General features: G+C 36.9%; 1 non-coding gene across 1 annotated transcript; it reads right to left on the bottom strand.

Annotated features, from left to right (window-relative positions):
• Positions 1-6717: 6717 nt before the first annotated feature.
• LOC139903768 (small nucleolar RNA R71) lies at positions 6718-6824 on the bottom strand. The gene has a single exon (XR_011778561.1). It is a non-coding gene; the product is annotated as a small nucleolar RNA R71 (small nucleolar RNA).
• Between the last annotated feature and the right edge of the window lie 13100 nt (positions 6825-19924).

The raw sequence follows: 19924 nt of genomic DNA on the forward strand, positions 1-19924 counted from the left end.
TTACCGAGGATTCATTTCTGACTTTTCTCGTGTCACACGACTTTTAAACTCGTTAACTCACTAAGGAAAACTCTAAACCTCTCCGTGTTCGAACCTTGAGCGTGATCCTTCACACCAACATTTCTAGTTAAAATCGTATAGCAACAGATGGAACTCAAACATGGAAATATTTCTACTTGAACGCCGAAAGGCATACTCTCTCGACTCAAAAATCAACATAACTGAAATTCGTTATTTTGCACGGAGAATTCGAATACTAAATTGTGGATCCGATCAATTTTCTCGTCATCCCGTACCACACTACCTACCTCTGTTATTTCACCGTCACCGTCTGATATTACTGGGATTTAAGATAACACACAATCCAACGATACCTCACTCTTCTTTGACTTAACGCCCTTGTGTTTCTGATAATCGGTCAACTATTATTCAACCCCGAACTATACAACTACGTGTACTACCTCGTTTCTCTTTCAGACTTCAACTTTTGACAACTAGAGGCACGTTATGGCAACCTCGAGATGTAAACTCATCCTATTCTAAGTCCTCATTTCACTACTATCTTTACCGTTCGCATTTCCGTTTAAAGAAACTCCTTGTAACATTTCTCCATGGATAGAGAAACTCCTCATATTACATAAGTATTCGCCACAAGGGTGAATAGTCCTAACGAACATTTTTCGAACCCTAACTAACTTGTTCAAACGTATCTTAAGAGATTCTATTCCAACACGGTGTATCTTTGTCAATTATTCCGTATCGAAATACTCATTTCACTTCTAGTTTTACAAGAAACCTTGGGAACCCGCTTAGACATGAGTACCGCGTACCACCCACAAACTGACGAACTGAGCAAACGAACGATTTACGTCTTGGAAAGACATGTCACAAACTCGTATTGTCACCTTTAGTAGATCACTCTTACAACAGTAGTTACCACTCGTGTGTTCACGCGCACTTTCCGAAACCCTATATGACCGCTAATGTCATACCCCTGTTCATTTAACCAAAGCATCAACCACCGAAATCTGAACTCCATCAAGAAACAACAATTGAGATCGTTCAAGTCCGAGAAAGGCTCGAGATGACCAGTAGTCGCCAGAAGAGTTATACCAAACTTAGATAAAAACCTCACAAATCCCAGCGTGTCACCGCGTAATATTGAGAAACCGCACCTTGGAAAGGTGTAATCCATTTTGGAAAATCGAGAAAGGCTATATCCGCAATATCGAACCTTTTGAAACCTTGGGGCGTATTGGAACCGCTTCCTATCGTTTATAACTTCCGACTAAATTAAGTTTCCGTTTACCCTACATTTCGTGTAACAAACTTAGAAACGTGTCCTGCGGAACAGGAACGTGCAATCCTTCTAGATGCACCAACTATTGATGACAAACTCCTCCTCGTAGGGAAAAACCGGCTGAACTTGTGGATCGTAAAACCAAGCCCTAATACAACGTAACACCCCGACTATCCGGATTCGTGGAATGTCCAAGAAAGTACCTTCAATCATTCGTAGAGTTACTACACTAGGTCTCGAGTAAGAGACATCGACTATTACTTCCAACTAAATTTCGGGACGAAATTTCTTTTGAGGTGTGGATAATGTAACATCCCGCATTTTTCCGTTAAATTTATTTTAACACCGTCTTTTTTTTTTAATAATATCTTTCGTCATTTAATTTGGCATCTTTCGTTAACTAACGTTCATAATATCCTCGTTATTTAATTATAACGTCACCCGTTTACTCGAGCGTTTTAAAATATTCGTTTGGTTATTTCCCGCACCCGCTTTGAAACTAGAGGGACCAAACTTGCCAAGGGACCAAACCTTTGACTAGGTCAAAGAGGTCAAACCTCCCTCATCCATTCATTTATCTTTTTCTTTTCCATTTTCTTTAATACTTTCACAAATCCTCTCAAAACCCAATTCATAAATTCATCATCCAAATTCAATCAAGGAAGCTTACAACTAAACAAAATACATATTTGGAATCCTCTCTTCATCCTCTTCAATTTGATACCAACTTCATCTCATTTGGGTAACTTTCTAAAATCACTAATTTTATGTGTTCTTGAGATTTTTTTGAGTTATAAAGTTGTTAATTAGTGTCTATGGCTCATTGTGATGTCGTGTATGTAATTTGTATGCTCGATTCGTTGTTTTTGGTGTAGCTAGTTCAATATGAAAATTACTTGCTAAATCCTTGATTTTGGATGATCAAATGTTGTTAGATTGTTAAAGTGCATGTTTTAAAAGTGTTACTAGTATCATTAGCTTCGTTTTGATGTATAGGTTGATTAAGGAAACTCCAAAAACATGATTATTGATTTTGAGATGTTTGACTAGGGTTTGATAGTTCTTGACATGAATTTTTGGATGCTTGAATGCCATGAAATGTTAATTGTTAGTGTTTAAGTAGTAATGTATGCTTCATTACCTTCAAAACGGCATATCACATGTGTGAATTGGATTCCCGAAACTTAAAATGCATTTGATGAACTTGAAACTTTGAAAATGGATTCTTAATGATCACTTGACGGAAAATTGATTATTGAAATTGATGTTTTTGTTTGATGAAACGTGTTTAGTTGTTTTCCTTGTCAAATTACCTTTCTAATGATATAGGTTATGCGTTTTAAGTGTTTTCGGTGCATGAAATGTGTTATATTGTATTTTGGTTCGTGACTTGGACCATTTTTTTCCTGCAAACTGCATGATTCCCAGGTATTGCGCGCCGCGCATTTACCCGCGCGCCGCGCAGAATCAGAGATCACAGATGTTTGCCTTCTTGGTTGAGTTCTGACCAGAAATTGCACTTGGGTGCGCGCCGAGCAAAAACCCCAGGCCACTCTCTTTTGTTTTTAAATGTCACAAAAATGTTTCCGCTTAACTAAAACTCCGTTTAACATGAAACTTGACTATTAGGCTCTTATATGACTTCTCGTCTTGGGAAAATTGTCGGATACCCGACCCGACCCCGTTGACTTTGACTTTGACCAAGTTTGACTTTTAGTCAAACTTAACCAAACGATTATACAATCGTTCTAACATACTTAACTACTTGTATCGTGCATGAAACTTGACAAATTGATTCACATGCTATATTAATCGAGTCGTAACGAGCCATAGGACTAATTGAACATCTTTGACCGTTTGTGTTTACCGTTATTGATACAACCTATATGTTTAGGTCAAGACTAGCTTTGTCTTTGCACGCGTCTACTTGTTGAAGTACTTTATTAACTCTTGCACTCAAGGTGAGATCATAGTCCCACTTTTACTCTTTTTGAACTTATATTTGGGATGAGAAAACATAAACGATTCTTTTGAACTAAGTGAACACAAGAACGGGAAAACAAACATTCTACATACGAGTTTAGAACAAAAAGCCTCAATTCGATTATCATTAGTTACACTTGACGGGTGTAAGCGAGAACTTATGTTATATGGCCATATGGGTTTGACAACCCTCATCTTTGACGGTTCGCTACCGTCTACGGATGAAATATATTTTCGAGAATCAGTGTTTGTTCTAGCACTATGGATGGGGTATACAATTGGAATGTTAAGCTTTGATAATTGGGTGCTCGTGAATATTAACTTTTAGAATGTATTACTATTATTTCAACTTTGCAAACCTTGTGGTTCGACTTACTTTACTTTTACTCACATACTTACTTAAACCTATGATTTCACCAACGTTTTCGTTGACAGATTTCTATGTTTTTCTCAGGTTTTGCACGTTATGTGAAAAATGCTTCCGCTCATTATTTGATACTTGCATTGGATGTCGAGTATACATGCATTACTTGGAGCGTCTTTTGACTTTACTTTAAACCGTGTCGCCTAGATTTCAAATGTACTTATAACCTTGTAACTTAACTTTTGGTTGAACAATTCTTATAAACTTTGAAAACAATCTTTATTTTGAAATGAGGGTGACATATTTTGGTCAAACATTGTCATAAAGACTTATGACCAGGTAATGGGACCCACGTAGTCGACGCCGTCACTTGACAATTTGTCGGGGTCGCTACAGTATGTTCTAACACTATTGTGATGGGGTACTATTGAAGGGAACGTTAAGCCTTGATAATTGGGTGCTCGTGAATATTAACTTTTAGAATGTATTACTATTTATCAATGATGCAAATCTTGTGGTTCGACTTACTTTTACTCACTTACTTACTTAAACCTACGATTTCACCAACATTTTCATTGACAGATTTCTATGTTTTTCTCAGGTCCTTGAACATTAGGTGATACATGCTTCCGCTCATTCTTTTTGATACTTGCTTTGGATGTCGAGTATACTTGCATATGTGGAGCGTCTTTTGACTACTTTAAACTGTGTCGCACGTGTTTCATTTGTACTTTAAACATCGTTATGTACTAGTTATGGAAACTACTTTTGTAAGCTTTGAAACATCTACACTTATGAAATGAATGCGACATATTTTCGGTCAAACTTTGTCTTAAAGACTTATGACCATGTAATGGGACCTACGTAGACGGCACCGTCAAACATGATTTGGTCGGGTCGCTATAAGCGCCGCTCCGGAAGGCCCAAAAGCGCCGTTCCATAATGAAAAGTGGCACTATTATGCACTATTTGTCTCCATTTTTCTTCAGTGAGCAAAAGCGTCGTTCTAAATGTCAAAAGCGTCGCTCCTGATCAGCCAAAAGCGTCGCTCCTCAACAAAAGCATTGCCCCTGTTCAGAGTCAAAAGCGGCATTCCAAAGTCAAAAGCGCCACTCCACACCAAGCCAAAAGCGCCGCTCCTGAAGTAAAAGCGGCGCTCCTGACGCTGTTTCAGCCCAGATTTTCAGCACTATAAAAGGGACGAGATTAGGTCATTTTTCATATGCATCTTTGGGAACAGCTGCTTAAGGTCCAAATTTCACACACTAAACCCTAATTTCATCATCCATTAGTGTTTAAGGGTGGATTCAAGGAAGCTAGCTCAAGATTCATCATTGTTTAGCTTAGATCTTCATCTTCTTTACATTTTGGGTTGTAATCTTCACTTTACTTTACATATTTAGCATTGATTACTTGTAATAACTTGAAGATGATGATGATTTACATTTCTATGCTTATTATTAGTTTAATTTTAGCCATGATTGACTAAATCTCTTGTGTTTGCTTATCTATGAATCTCTAATGCTAGTGTTTGCCCCAAATCAATTGATTATTGTTGTTTGAATCAATTACATGATCATGTGTTGTTGAGTTGGCTAAAAATCCATTACTATGAGTTTGTTTTAGGCTTGACTTTGATGACATATGTTGTGTAGCTCTCTTAGTGATTTGAGAAGTGAATCAATATGTGCTTTAACACCTTAGGTGATCTAGACAATTAGTTTAGGAATTGTAAGTGATTGTGTTCATGATCTAGGTTGGTTTTCAATTGGTCAGTCAACATAGTAATGCCGATTATCTTAAGTGATTTCGATAGTTGGAGGTTTTAAGTGATTTTAACCTAAGCTCAATCTCGATGATCAAATCATGCTTAACTCGATCTTAAGATATAAAGCTTATGTGAATTTGTGGAGTGTCATTTGATTTAAGGTTTAGTAGTGATGCTAAACATTTAATAGTTCAACAACTAATGAGATAGCAGTATAGGCAAAACGGGGCAAGCCAAGCATAGAGAGGATTAGATAAGTGAACACGTCTTAGTTAATTTGTTTCAAGTCTTAATACTTCACTACTTGTTTCTTGTCACTAGTTTAATTGATAAATTTAGGTTTGTTTAATTGTTCAAGTTTTATTTGTTAGTTGATATCAATCGAAACCCCACAATCAAACAAACTAGGACGATTGATAGTTTCAAATATCCTACTTACACTGTGTCTCTTGGGACGAACTTGATAAGAATACTTACATTAAAGTGCTACAATAACCGGGTTCTAAGTGCTCGTTAGTTGTGCGTGCTTGATTGTAGTGTTTAAATCAAATATAAATTTAGAGGGTAAAAGATGTATATCGCACGAACGGAAGTTACTTTTCGTAGGGGTTCACCCTTACGGAAGTTACTTTTCGCATTTTATATTATTTTTTTGTTTGAAAAATCGCTTGTGTTTGTGTTGTGATTGAGGGATAGGTACCATTTGTGTATGAAAACAAGATCTTGCAAGGATCAAGAATTCACACAACCATTTTCCGATCCGGAAAGACACGTGCACGGGGTTTATAATCATAGAGAAGAAAGGATATTAAGAAAGAATTTCGAAGCTTTGCCATTTTGTTTAGAAGAGATGGATCCAAACGGTAATCTGATTCACGATGAAAAGGGCAATCCTAATGGTCCTCCGGTTAATCAAGAATTATTGAATTATCCAAATGACATGCCAATGTGGAATGCTAGATTGGTTGCACCAACAATGATAGCACCGGATATTACAAAACCACCAATTGAAGCGGATAATTGGAAGATCGAGGGTAACTTTTTCACATTGATCAAGGATACATACTTTCATGGGTTGATAGATGAAAATCCGTTCGAACATATTCAACACTTTAATGATCTTTGTGATATTTACAAAACCAAAAACGTCACCGATGACGCTTTTAAGCTAAGGGCATTCCCTTCACACTTCAAGGAGACGCAAAAGCTTGAATGCGAAGTTTACCATCCGATTCCATAAGGTCTTTTCAAGAATTAACAAACGAGTTTATCAATCATTTCTTTCCACCATCAAAAGTAGAGCGGCTTAGAATGGAGATTAATGGGTTCACACAACGGGGTGACGAGAGTTTGTATGATGCATGTGTACGATTCAAGAAGCTACTAAGAGCTTGCCCACCGCATGGTTTGACGAAGAAGGAGTATATCAACACATTCTACCGAGGTTGTAATATGTTAACGAAGCGATATCTTGATTCTTCATCCGGTGGGGTATTTATGTACAAATCACCAAATGCGGTCGAAATTATGCTAAAGATATCTCGGTCAACACATATGAATGGGCACCTTCACCGCAAGATTTAGCAAGGACGAATGTAGCACAAGTCGAGAGTGAAAATGGGCAAGTGACGCTTGCAAGCTTGAACAATTAATTTCAAACATTTGGGAAAGAATTGAAGAAGATTCAACAAACTGTAGTTACAATGCAAGTAGGTTGTTAAGGATGCGAGGGTCCACATCTCACAAAGAATTGTCCTCAAATTACTCAATGCAATCATGATGATCTAGATGATATTCTCATGAATTTGGATGCTCATGTGAACTACGTGAGTAATCAAAACTACCAACAGAAGGCACCCGGGATCAGGGTGTTCCCGCCGATTTACACCTTTTTTTGCCACATCAAAACTACCCACAGGGAGGAACATCTAACCAAAGCTACTACAATCCTAATAAAAAACAAGTATCATTCACCAACCAAACCAATACACCACCCAGATTCACAAACCAAAACCGAAATCAAGGTTACAACAAATATAACCAAAACCGAAACATGTAACGACCCAACCCGTTATACAATCGAATATGCATAATAATTTTTTTAACACAGTGTAGTGCGCGGCGCGCACAAGGCCTGGCAGCTTCTGTCTGGTTTTGCCATTTTTCGCTTAAAGATCTCCCACTTCCCGACACTTTTAGATGAAATGCTTTTCACAACACATTAATATAAGTAAAACTAACAGGTTCTAATAATAAAAGAAGTTTTACGACTCTGGACTCACATCGTCCCGAATTACGAGTTTCGTACAAATTACAAGTTTCAACCAAATTAGTTTAAATTCCAAACGACACTAGAGCATGATGTTTGGGGGTTAAACTACTCAAATCTCGGTCAAACTTCAAAAATCTATACTCCCAAAAGCTTCTCCTATCATAACAAAGCGGGATCACTAGTCCGAAAGAATACCCTTTCCCTTGTCCACGCCGGAGCCTATAAAAAGGTAAACAACGAGAGGGTAAGCAAAACGCTTAGTGAATGCAATAATTATACACATACATATATAATATACCTACTTGCAAACACTTACACACATACCGCATACATGCTAGCAATATAATTAGCATACCATATCAAGTACGAAGCTAAAAATCTCCAATACCGCAACTAGCATAATCAATAGCATATAATCGACATAGTACAATATGCTACAATAACATACAATCATGGTTAACCATACTCGTGTCATGGTGCTACCGGCTCTTTAGTTCACACCATACGCATCGGTTATGACGCTACCGGCTCTTTGGTTCACATCACAACCCGAGTCATACTCGCGCTAAGTGCTACCGACTCTTTGGTTCACACTACAACACACGTACTACGATGCTACCGGCTCTTTGGTTCACATCATAGCACAATCACACATACTATGGCACTACCGGCTCTTTGGTTCATACCATAGCATACAAATAAATACATTATATACATACGCATATAATTATTCCACTCACCTTGTATTCAAAGCGAAGGTAAGCCAACAAGCTCTTCAACCGTCAACAAAATCACCTATAATATTAATATAAAATCAACACTTATCTAAATGGGACTCTAAACCCGACCAAATAGATACCTAGTGCAATTGTTCACCCTTTTGCACTCATAATGCCAATCATAGGCCTAACTCACCGATAACCACTAAAACTAGTGACCATGGCATTAAATCACCTAACTACACACTACTAGGTCATTCAAAACTCGTTTGACCCATACCGAGGTCAACACACCCTTTTGGGTCATCCACAGCCCAAATAACACCCATTTACAAAAACAACAAAGTGTGCTAGTGATTAACTATCCATTTAAGACTCATAACCACCAATTAACAGTTTGAAACCCTAGGTTAGTTACTATTGAGTCCTCATGACCCAATCTTATCCAAGAACACCCAAAATCACCAAATATGGGTTTTATGTTCACCATTTACCCAAGCCCTAACCCTTATATAAATCAAAGTAAGGAAATCAAGGTTAGAACATACCACCACAACCAAAATGTAGCTAAAAGCTAGATGAACAACTTTAATACTTGAGCTTTAACCCAAATCAAGCTTCTTCTTCCTTGATTTGAGCTTTCACTCTCTCAAAGGGTTTCTCTCTCTAAAATTGAAGTGGAATTGAAGATGGTGTTGGTGGTTGTGTTGAATGTGTTTCAACCACCACAAAACTGGCCATAAGTGACCTAAACCCGGCCTCATGTGAAAGGATAAGAATGCCCCTCATTTAACTTTAATTTAAAAAGTAGAAAACTGTGTCCAGGGGCAGTGCAGCACGCGTACCCTTAACAGTGTGCGGCACGCACAAGTGATGTGAACAGGTTCTGACCCAGTTTAATTACACACTGTTATCCACGCTTTATGTACCATATTTACACTGCTGTACAATAATAATTTGGGTCTTACAACTCTCCCCCACTTGAATCAGAGCACGTCCTTGCGATCCAAGCCGCATGACAAGAGGGAAGATACACCAACACATACTCTTCGGGTTCCCACGTAAACTCGGAACCTTTACTACGACGTCATTGAACTTTAAAAGTTCTCACTTCTTTATTTCTCAACCTTTTCACCTTTTCATCGAGTGTAGCAATCGGCTCCTCAACATACTCTAACTTGTTATTTAGCTCAATATCGTCTAATGGCACCCATGAAGAATCATCCGCAAGACACTTACGGAGATGGGAAACATGAAATGTATTATGTGTAGTGACCCGAACTTTTCCATGTTTATATATATTAATTGAGATTGATATTTACATGATTAAATGTTTCCAACATGTTAAGCAATCAAACTTGTTAAGACTTGATTAATTGAAATATGTTTCATATAGACAATTGACCACCCAAGTTGATCGGTGATTCACGAACGTTAAAACTTGTAAAAACTATATGATGACATATATATATGGATATATATATATAGTTAACATGATACTATGATAAGAAAACATATCATAAAGTATATTAACAATGAACTACATATGTAAAAACAAGACTACTAACTTAATGATTTTTAAACGAGACATATATGTAACGATTATCGTTGTAAAGACATTTAATATATATATATCATATTAAGAGATATTCATACATGATAATATCATGATAATATAATAATTTAAAATCTCATTTGATATTATAAACATTGGGTTAACAACATTTAACAAGATCGTTAACCTAAAGGTTTCAAAACAACACTTACATGTAACGACTAACGATGACTTAACGACTCAGTTAAAATGTATATACATGTAGTGTTTTAATATGTATTTATACACTTTTGAAAGACTTCAATACACTTATCAAAATACTTCTACTTAACAAAAATGCTTACAATTACATCCTCGTTCAGTTTCATCAACAATTCTACTCGTATGCACCCGTATTCGTACTCGTACAATACACAGCTTTTAGATGTATGTACTATTGGTATATACACTCCAATGATCAGCTCTTAGCAGCCCATGTGAGTCACCTAACACATGTGGGAACCATCATTTGGCAACTAGCATGAAATATCTCATAAAATTACAAAAATATGAGTAATCATTCATGACTTATTTACATGAAAACAAAATTACATATCCTTTATATCTAATCCATACACCAACGACCAAAAACACCTACAAACACTTTCATTCTTCAATTTTCTTCATCTAATTGATCTCTCTCAAGTTCTATCTTCAAGTTCTAAGTGTTCTTCATAAATTCCAAAAGTTCTAGTTTCATAAAATCAAGAATACTTTCAAGTTTGCTAGCTCACTTCCAATCTTGTAAAGTGATCATCCAACCTCAAGAAATCTTTGTTTCTTACAGTAGGTTATCATTCTAATACAAGGTAATAATCATATTCAAACTTTGGTTCAATTTCTATAACTATAACAATCTTATTTCAAGTGATGATCTTACTTGAACTTGTTTTCGTGTCATGATTCTGCTTCAAGAACTTCGAGCCATCCAAGGATCCATTGAAGCTATATCCATTTTTCTCTTTTCCAGTAGGTTTATCCAAGGAAATTAAGGTAGTAATGATGTTCATAACATCATTCGATTCATACATATAAAGCTATCTTATTCGAAGGTTTAAACTTGTAATCACTAGAACATAGTTTAGTTAATTCTAAACTTGTTCGCAAACAAAAGTTAATCCTTCTAACTTGACTTTTAAAATCAACTAAACACATGTTCTATATCTATATGATATGCTAACTTAATGATTTAAAACCTGGAAACACGAAAAACACCGTAAAACCGGATTTACGCCGTCGTAGTAACACCGCGGGCTGTTTTGGGTTAGTTAATTAAAAACTATGATAAACTTTGATTTAAAAGTTGTTATTCTGAGAAAATGATTTTTATTATGAACATGAAACTATATCCAAAAATTATGGTTAAACTCAAAGTGGAAGTATGTTTTCTAAAATGGTCATCTAGACGTCGTTCTTTCGACTGAAATGACTACCTTTACAAAAACGACTTGTAACTTATTTTTCCGACTATAAACCTATACTTTTTCTGTTTTGATTCATAAAATAGAGTTCAATATGAAATCATAGCAATTTGATTCACTCAAAACGGATTTAAAATGAAGAAGTTATGGGTAAAACAAGATTGGATAATTTTTCTCATTTTAGCTACGTGAAAATTGGTAACAAATCTATTCCAACCATAACTTAATCAACTTGTATTGTATATTATGTAATCTTGAGATACCATAGACACGTATACAATGTTTCGACCTATCATGTCGACACATCTATATATATTTCGGAACAACCATAGACACTCTATATGTGAATGTTGGAGTTAGCTATACAGGGTTGAGGTTGATTCCAAAATATATATAGTTTGAGTTGTGATCAATACTGAGATACGTATACACTGGGTCGTGGATTGATTCAAGATAATATTTATCGATTTATTTCTGTACATCTAACTGTGGACAACTAGTTATAGGTTACTAACGAGGACAGCTGACTTAATAAACTTAAAACATCAAAATATATTAAAAGTGTTGTAAATATATTTTGAACATACTTTAATATATATGTATATATTGTTATAGGTTCGTGAATCAACAGTGGCCAAGTCTTACTTCCCAACGAAGTAAAAATCTGTGAAAGTGAGTTATAGTCCCACTTTTAAAATCTAATATTTTTGGGATGAGAATACATGCAGGTTTTATAAATGATTTACAAAATAGACACAAGTACGTGAAATTACATTCTATGGTTGAATTATCAAAATCGAATATGCCCCTTTTTATTAAGTCTGGTAATCTAAGAATTAGGGAACAGACACCCTAATTGACGCGAATCCTAAAGATAGATCTATTGGGCCTAACAAACCCCATCCAAAGTACCGGATGCTTTAGTACTTCGAAATTTATATCATATCCGAAGGGTGTCCCGGAATGATGGGGATATTCTTATATATGCATCTTGTTATTGTCGGTTACCAGGTGTTCACCATATGAATGATTTTTATCTCTATGTATGGGATGTGTATTGAAATATGAAATCTTGTGGTCTATTGTTACGATTTGATATATATAGGTTAAACCTATAACTCACCAACATTTTTGTTGACGTTTAAAGCATGTTTATTCTCAGGTGAATATTAAGAGCTTCCGCTGTTGCATACTAAAATAAGGACAAGATTTGGAGTCCATGTTTGTATGATATTGTGTAAAAACTGCATTCAAGAAACTGATTTCGATGTAACATATTTGTATTGTAAACCATTATGTAATGGTCGTGTGTAAACAGGATATTTTAGATTATCATTATTTGATAATCTACGTAAAGATTTTTAAACCTTTATTTATGAAATAAAGGTTATGGTTTGTTTTAAAAATGAATGCAGTCTTTGAAAAACGTCTCATATAGAGGTCAAAACCTCGCAACGAAATCAATTAATATGGAACGTTTTTAATCAATAAGAACGGGACATTTCAGTTGGTATCCGAGCGTTGGTCTTAGAGAACCAGAAAATTTGCATTAGTGTGTCTTATCGAGTTTGTTAGGATGCATTAGTGAGTCTGGACTTCGACCGTGTTTTCTTTAAAAATGATTGCTTAACATTTTTGTTGGAAACTATATATTTTTAACATATGAATATTATGTGATATATTAATCTCTTAACGTGTTTGATATTATGTGATAGATGTCTACCTCTAGAACAAGTCCCATTGACTCACCTAATAATAATGAAGAGTCAAATGTAAATTGGAATGATTTGTGGACTGATTCACAAGTTCCCGAAGAGGAACCGGAAGAAGAGTCGGAACCGGAAGAAGAATCGGAACCGGAAGAAGAATCGGAACCGGATGAAGAAATAGAACCGGTGGGGGAAATAATAAAACGGTTAAGTAAAAGAAAATCCTTAACCAACCGACCAAAGTTAATTATGGTCAATGGTGTTTCCGCCAAGTAAGCAAAATATTGGGAGGATTACCAATTCTCCGATGAATCGGATTCCGACGAGAATTCCGATGATGTTATAGAAATTACCCCAACTGAATTTAAAAAGGTAAAAGAAAATAATAAGGGAAAGGGCATAAAAATAGAGAAATCTAATTCCAACCCCGATGAACTTTATATGTATCGTCAACCCCCGAAGTCCTTAAGTTGTAACAATGACCCGGGAACCTCTAAACCACCAGGTTTTTCTAAACCAATGTGGACAACGACGGCTCGTATTAGAGGAACATCATATATCCCTAGAAACTTGGCAAAACGAACCAAAACCGAAGAAGAAGAAACGAGCGAGTCGGAATAAGATAGTTGTATTCGTGTGGTGTAATATATGTAATATAGTGTTCTTATGCTTTATGATATATGTAAAAATTGCTTGTATTAATAAGTATTTTTTTATGAAACTAACTCTTGTCTATTTTACAGTTTAAAAACACAAAATGGATAGACAACCCAATATTTTAAGAGACCTACCCGGAGACATGATTGATGAAATCTTGTCTAGAGTCGGCCAGAATTCTTCGGCACAACTATTTAAGGCGAGATCAGTTTGTAAGACATTCGAAGAACGTTCCAAGAATGTCTTGGTTTATAAGAGACTTTCGTTTGAAAGATGGGGGATATCACATTGGGAAACCCATAAGTTACGATGTGTTTACTTTGACGCATATATTGCGGGGAACCCAAATGCTATTTTACGCAACGGGTTAAGAAATTATTTTGACTCAATATATCCGAATATTGGACTTCGTGATTTAGAAAAAGCGGCTAACATGCAACATAAAGAAGCATGTTATGCTTACGGATTCGTAATGTTCGCTTCTCACCAAAGTGAGAACAAGAACATCGGGCTACAACTATTAAACAAAACGTTTCCACAAGTGACGGAGTCGGTAATTGGGGTAAGAAATGAGGTTTTTAGATTATTACGGGACTGTTGGACATTACGTAACCCTCGTCCCTTTGATGACGTTACAACACGCTGTCTTATCAACGGCCATAACGGTTATGTTGCACAAGACCAAGGATGGGAAGTAGTCCTAGTAAAACCAGAATGCATGACTTGTTTCTGGACGTATGAATTACGTGTCTTTATTGCCTTTGCTGAACGACTTGTGTACTAGCTAGAATTGTCTTCACAACTATCTTGTATCAAAGTTATTGTGTGCTATATTTCATGCTTTATGTAAAATAAGCGGTATAGTAAGTTTGTAAAATATTGTATAAAAGTTTGAACGCGAAATATTATTATAATCAGTTTTTCATATAGAATTGTAGTAGTTGAATTGTATATTAGCTACTAAGTATGAACTTAACGGGTAGGTACTACCCGAATTTAAACTTATAAAACGCTAATATGAAGAAAAAGCTTTTATAAATGAGTTCATATTATGCTACGAAATACTATTAACTACTCTTAATATTCTGTATGATTAACTTGTTCCATTTAACTATTTTGAAGGAAATGGCACCGACTACTCGACACACCGTGAATATGAATGAAGAGGAATTCCGTACTTTTCTAGCTTCAAACATAGCCGCAGTACAGGCTGCGCTACATACCAACAATAACCTTGGATCTAGCAGTACAGGAAATCGTGTAGGATGCACCTACAAAGAATTCACTGCCTGCAAACCTTTGGAATTTGATGGAACCGAAGGACCGATCGGATTGAAACGGTGGACCGAGAAGGTTGAATCGGTGTTTGCCATAAGTAAGTGTACTGAAGAGGACAAAGTGAAGTACGCTACGCATACCTTCACAGGTTCTGCGTTAACATGGTGGAATACCTATCTAGAGCAAGTGGGACAAGATGATGCGTACGTACTACCGTGGTCAGCATTCAAGCACTTGATGAACGAGAAGTACCGTCCCAGAACCGAGGTCAATAAGCTCAAGACAGAACTTAGAGGGTTACGAACCCAAGGATTTGATATTACCACGTACGAAAGACGATTCACAGAATTGTGCCTATTGTGTCCGGGAGCATTCGAAGATGAGGAAGAGAAGATCGACGCGTTTGTGAAAGGATTACCGGAAAGAATCCAAGAAGATATAAGTTCACACGAGCCCGCCTCCATACAACAGGCATGTAGAATGGCTCACAAACTAGTGAACCAGATTGAAGAAAGAATTAAAGAACAGACTGCTGAAGAGGCCAATGTGAAGCAAGTCAAAAGAAAGTGGGAGGAAAACGGTGATAAGAATCACCAATACAACAACAACAGCAATTACAACAATAATCGCAACAATTATCCCAACAATCGCAACATCAATCGCAACTACAACAAACGGCCCAACAACAACAACAACAACAACAACAACAACAACAACAACAACAACAACAGCAACTACAACAATCATCCCAACAACAATAATAACCGCAACAACAACAACAACAATCAGAAGCAGCTATGCCAAAGGTGTGAAAAGAATCACTCGGGGTTCTGCACCAAATTTTGCAACAAGTGTAAAAGAAATGGTCATAGCGCGGCGAAGTGTGAGGTCTACGGACCAGGGGTTAATAGAACAAAAGGAACAAATGGTGTCGGAACGAGTAATGGCGGAGCAAGTAGTGTCGGAGCAAGCTATGCCAATGTAGTTTGTTATAAATGTGGAAAACCGGGCCACATTATTAGAAATTGCCCGAACCAGGAGAACACGAATGGACAAGGCCGCGGAAGAGTTTTCAATATTACTGCGGCAGAGGCACAGGAAGACCCGGAGCTTGTTACGGGTACGTTTCTTATTGACAATAAATCTGCTTACGTTTTATTTGATTCGGGTTCGGATAGAAGCTATATGAGTAGAGATTTTTGTGCTAAATTAAGTTGTCCATTGACGCCTTTGGATAGTAAATTTTTACTCGAATTAGCAAATGGTAAATTAATTTCAGCAGATAATATATGTCGGAATCGAGAAATTAAACTGGTTAGCGAAACATTTAAGATTGATTTGATACCAGTAGAGTTAGGGAGTTTTGATGTGATAATCGGTATGGACTGGTTGAAAGAAGTGAAAGCGGAGATCGTTTGTTACAAAAATGCAATTCGCATTATACGAGAAAAAGGAAAACCCTTAATGGTGTACGGAGAAAAGGGCAACACGAAGCTACATCTTATTAGTAATTTGAAGGCACAAAAACTAATAAGAAAAGGTTGCTATGCTGTTCTAGCACACGTCGAGAAAGTACAAACTGAAGAAAAGAGCATCAATGATGTTCCCATTGCAAAAGAATTTCCCGATGTATTTCCGAAAGAATTACCGGGATTACCCCCACATCGATCCGTTGAATTTCAAATAGATCTTGTACCAGGAGCTGCACCAATAGCTCGTGCTCCTTACAGACTCGCACCCAGCGAGATGAAAGAACTGCAAAGCCAATTACAAGAACTTTTAGAGCGTGGTTTCATTCGACCAAGCACATCACCGTGGGGAGCTCCTGTTTTGTTTGTCAAGAAGAAAGATGGTACATTCAGGTTGTGTATTGACTACCGAGAGTTGAACAAACTTACCATCAAGAACCGCTACCCACTACCGAGAATCGACGACTTATTTGATCAACTACAAGGCTCGTCTGTTTATTCAAAGATTGACTTACGTTCCGGGTATCATCAAATGCGGGTGAAAGAAGATGATATTCCAAAGACTGCTTTCTGAACACGTTACGGTCATTACGAGTTTATGGTCATGCCGTTTGGTTTAACTAATGCACCAGCTGTGTTCATGGACCTTATGAACCGAGTGTGTGGACCATACCTTGACAAGTTTGTCATTGTTTTCATTGATGACATACTTATTTACTCAAAGAATGACCAAGAACACGGTGAACATTTGAGAAAGGTGTTAGAAGTATTGAGGAAGGAAGAATTGTACGCTAAGTTTTCAAAGTGTGCATTTTGGTTGAAAGAAGTTCAATTCCTCGGTCACATAGTGAACAAAGAAGGTATTAAGGTGGATCCGGCAAAGATAGAAACTGTTGAAAAGTGGGAAACCCCGAAAACTCCGAAACACATACGCCAGTTTTTAGGACTAGCTGGTTACTACAGAAGGTTCATCCAAGACTTTTCCAGAATAGCAAAACCCTTGACTGCATTAACGCATAAAGGGAAGAAATTTGAATGGAATGATGAACAAGAGAAAGCGTTTCAGTTATTGAAGAAAAAGCTAACTACGGCACCTATATTGTCATTGCCTGAAGGGAATGATGATTTTGTGATTTATTGTGATGCATCAAAGCAAGGTCTCGGTTGTGTATTAATGCAACGAACGAAGGTGATTGCTTATGCGTCTAGACAATTGAAGATTCACGAACAAAATTATACGACGCATGATTTGGAATTAGGCGCGGTTGTTTTTGCATTAAAGACTTGGAGGCACTACTTATATGGGGTCAAAAGTATTATATATACTGACCACAAAAGTCTTCAACACATATTTAATCAGAAACAACTGAATATGAGGCAGCGTAGGTGGATTGAATTATTGAATGATTATGACTTTGAGATTCGTTACCACCCGGGGAAGGCAAATGTGGTAGCCGATGCCTTGAGCAGGAAGGACAGAGAACCCATTCGAGTAAAATCTATGAATATAATGATTCATAATAACATTACTACTCAAATAAAGGAGGCGCAACAAGGAGTTTTAAAAGAGGGAAATTTAAAGGATGAAATACCCAAAGGATCGGAGAAGCATCTTAATATTCGGGAAGACGGAACCCGGTATAGGGCTGAAAGGATTTGGGTACCAAAATTTGGAGATATGAGAGAAATGGTACTTAGAGAAGCTCATAAAACCAGATACTCAATACATCCTGGAACGGGGAAGATGTACAAGGATCTCAAGAAACATTTTTGGTGGCCGGGTATGAAAGCCGATGTTGCTAAATACGTAGGAGAATGTTTGACATGTTCTAAGGTCAAAGCTGAGCATCAGAAACCATCAGGTCTACTTCAACAACCCGAAATCCCGGAATGGAAATGGGAAAACATTACCATGGATTTCATCACTAAATTGCCAAGGACTGCAAGTGGTTTTGATACTATTTGGGTAATAGTTGATCGTCTCACCAAATCAGCACACTTCCTACCAATAAGAGAAGATGACAAGATGGAGAAGTTAGCACGACTGTATTTGAAGGAAGTCGTCTCCAGACATGGAATACCAATCTCTATTATCTCTGATAGGGATGGCAGATTTATTTCAAGATTCTGGCAGACATTACAGCAAGCATTAGGAACTCGTCTAGACATGAGTACTGCCTATCATCCACAAACTGATGGGCAGAGCGAAAGGACGATACAAACGCTTGAAGACATGCTACGAGCATGTGTTATTGATTTCGGAAACAGTTGGGATCGACATCTACCGTTAGCAGAATTTTCCTACAACAACAGCTACCATTCAAGCATTGAGATGGCGCCGTTTGAAGCACTTTATGGTAGAAAGTGCAGGTCTCCAATTTGTTGGAGTGAAGTGGGGGATAGACAGATTACGGGTCCGGAGATTATACAAGAAACTACCGAGAAGATCATCCAAATTCAACAACGGTTGAAAACTGCCCAAAGTCGACAAAAGAGCTACGCTGACATTAAAAGAAAAGATATAGAATTTGAAATTGGAGAGATGGTCATGCTTAAAGTTGCACCTTGGAAAGGCGTTGTTCGATTTGGTAAACGAGGGAAATTAAATCCAAGGTATATTGGACCATTCAAGATTATTGATCGTGTCGGACCAGTAGCTTACCGACTAGAGTTACCTCAACAACTCGCGGCTGTACATAACACTTTCCACGTCTCGAATTTAAAGAAATGTTTCGCTAAAGAAGATCTCACTATTCCGTTAGATGAAATCCAAATCAACGAAAAACTTCAATTCATCGAAGAACCCGTCGAAATAATGGATCGTGAGGTTAAAAGACTTAAGCAAAACAAGATACCAATTGTTAAGGTTCGATGGAATGCTCGTAGAGGACCCGAGTTCACCTAGGAGCGTGAAGATCAGATGAAGAAGAAATACCCGCATCTATTTCCAGAAGATTCGTCAACACCTTCAACAGCTTAAAATTTCGGGACGAAATTTATTTAACGGGTAGGTACTGTAGTGACCCGAACTTTTCCATGTTTATATATATTAATTGAGATTGATATTTACATGATTAAATGTTTCCAACATGTTAAGCAATCAAACTTGTTAAGACTTGATTAATTGAAATATGTTTCATATAGACAATTGACCACCCAAGTTGATCGGTGATTCACGAACGTTAAAACTTGTAAAAACTATATGATGACATATATATATGGATATATATATATATAGTTAACATGATACTATGATAAGAAAACATATCATAAAGTATATTAACAATGAACTACATATGTAAAAACAAGACTACTAACTTAATGATTTTTAAACGAGACATATATGTAACGATTATCGTTGTAAAGACATTTAATGTATATATATCATAT

The sequence above is a fragment of the Rutidosis leptorrhynchoides genome, chromosome 3 (genome assembly GCF_046630445.1).
Source record: "Rutidosis leptorrhynchoides isolate AG116_Rl617_1_P2 chromosome 3, CSIRO_AGI_Rlap_v1, whole genome shotgun sequence".
NCBI classification, from domain to species: Eukaryota; Viridiplantae; Streptophyta; class Magnoliopsida; order Asterales; family Asteraceae; genus Rutidosis; species Rutidosis leptorrhynchoides.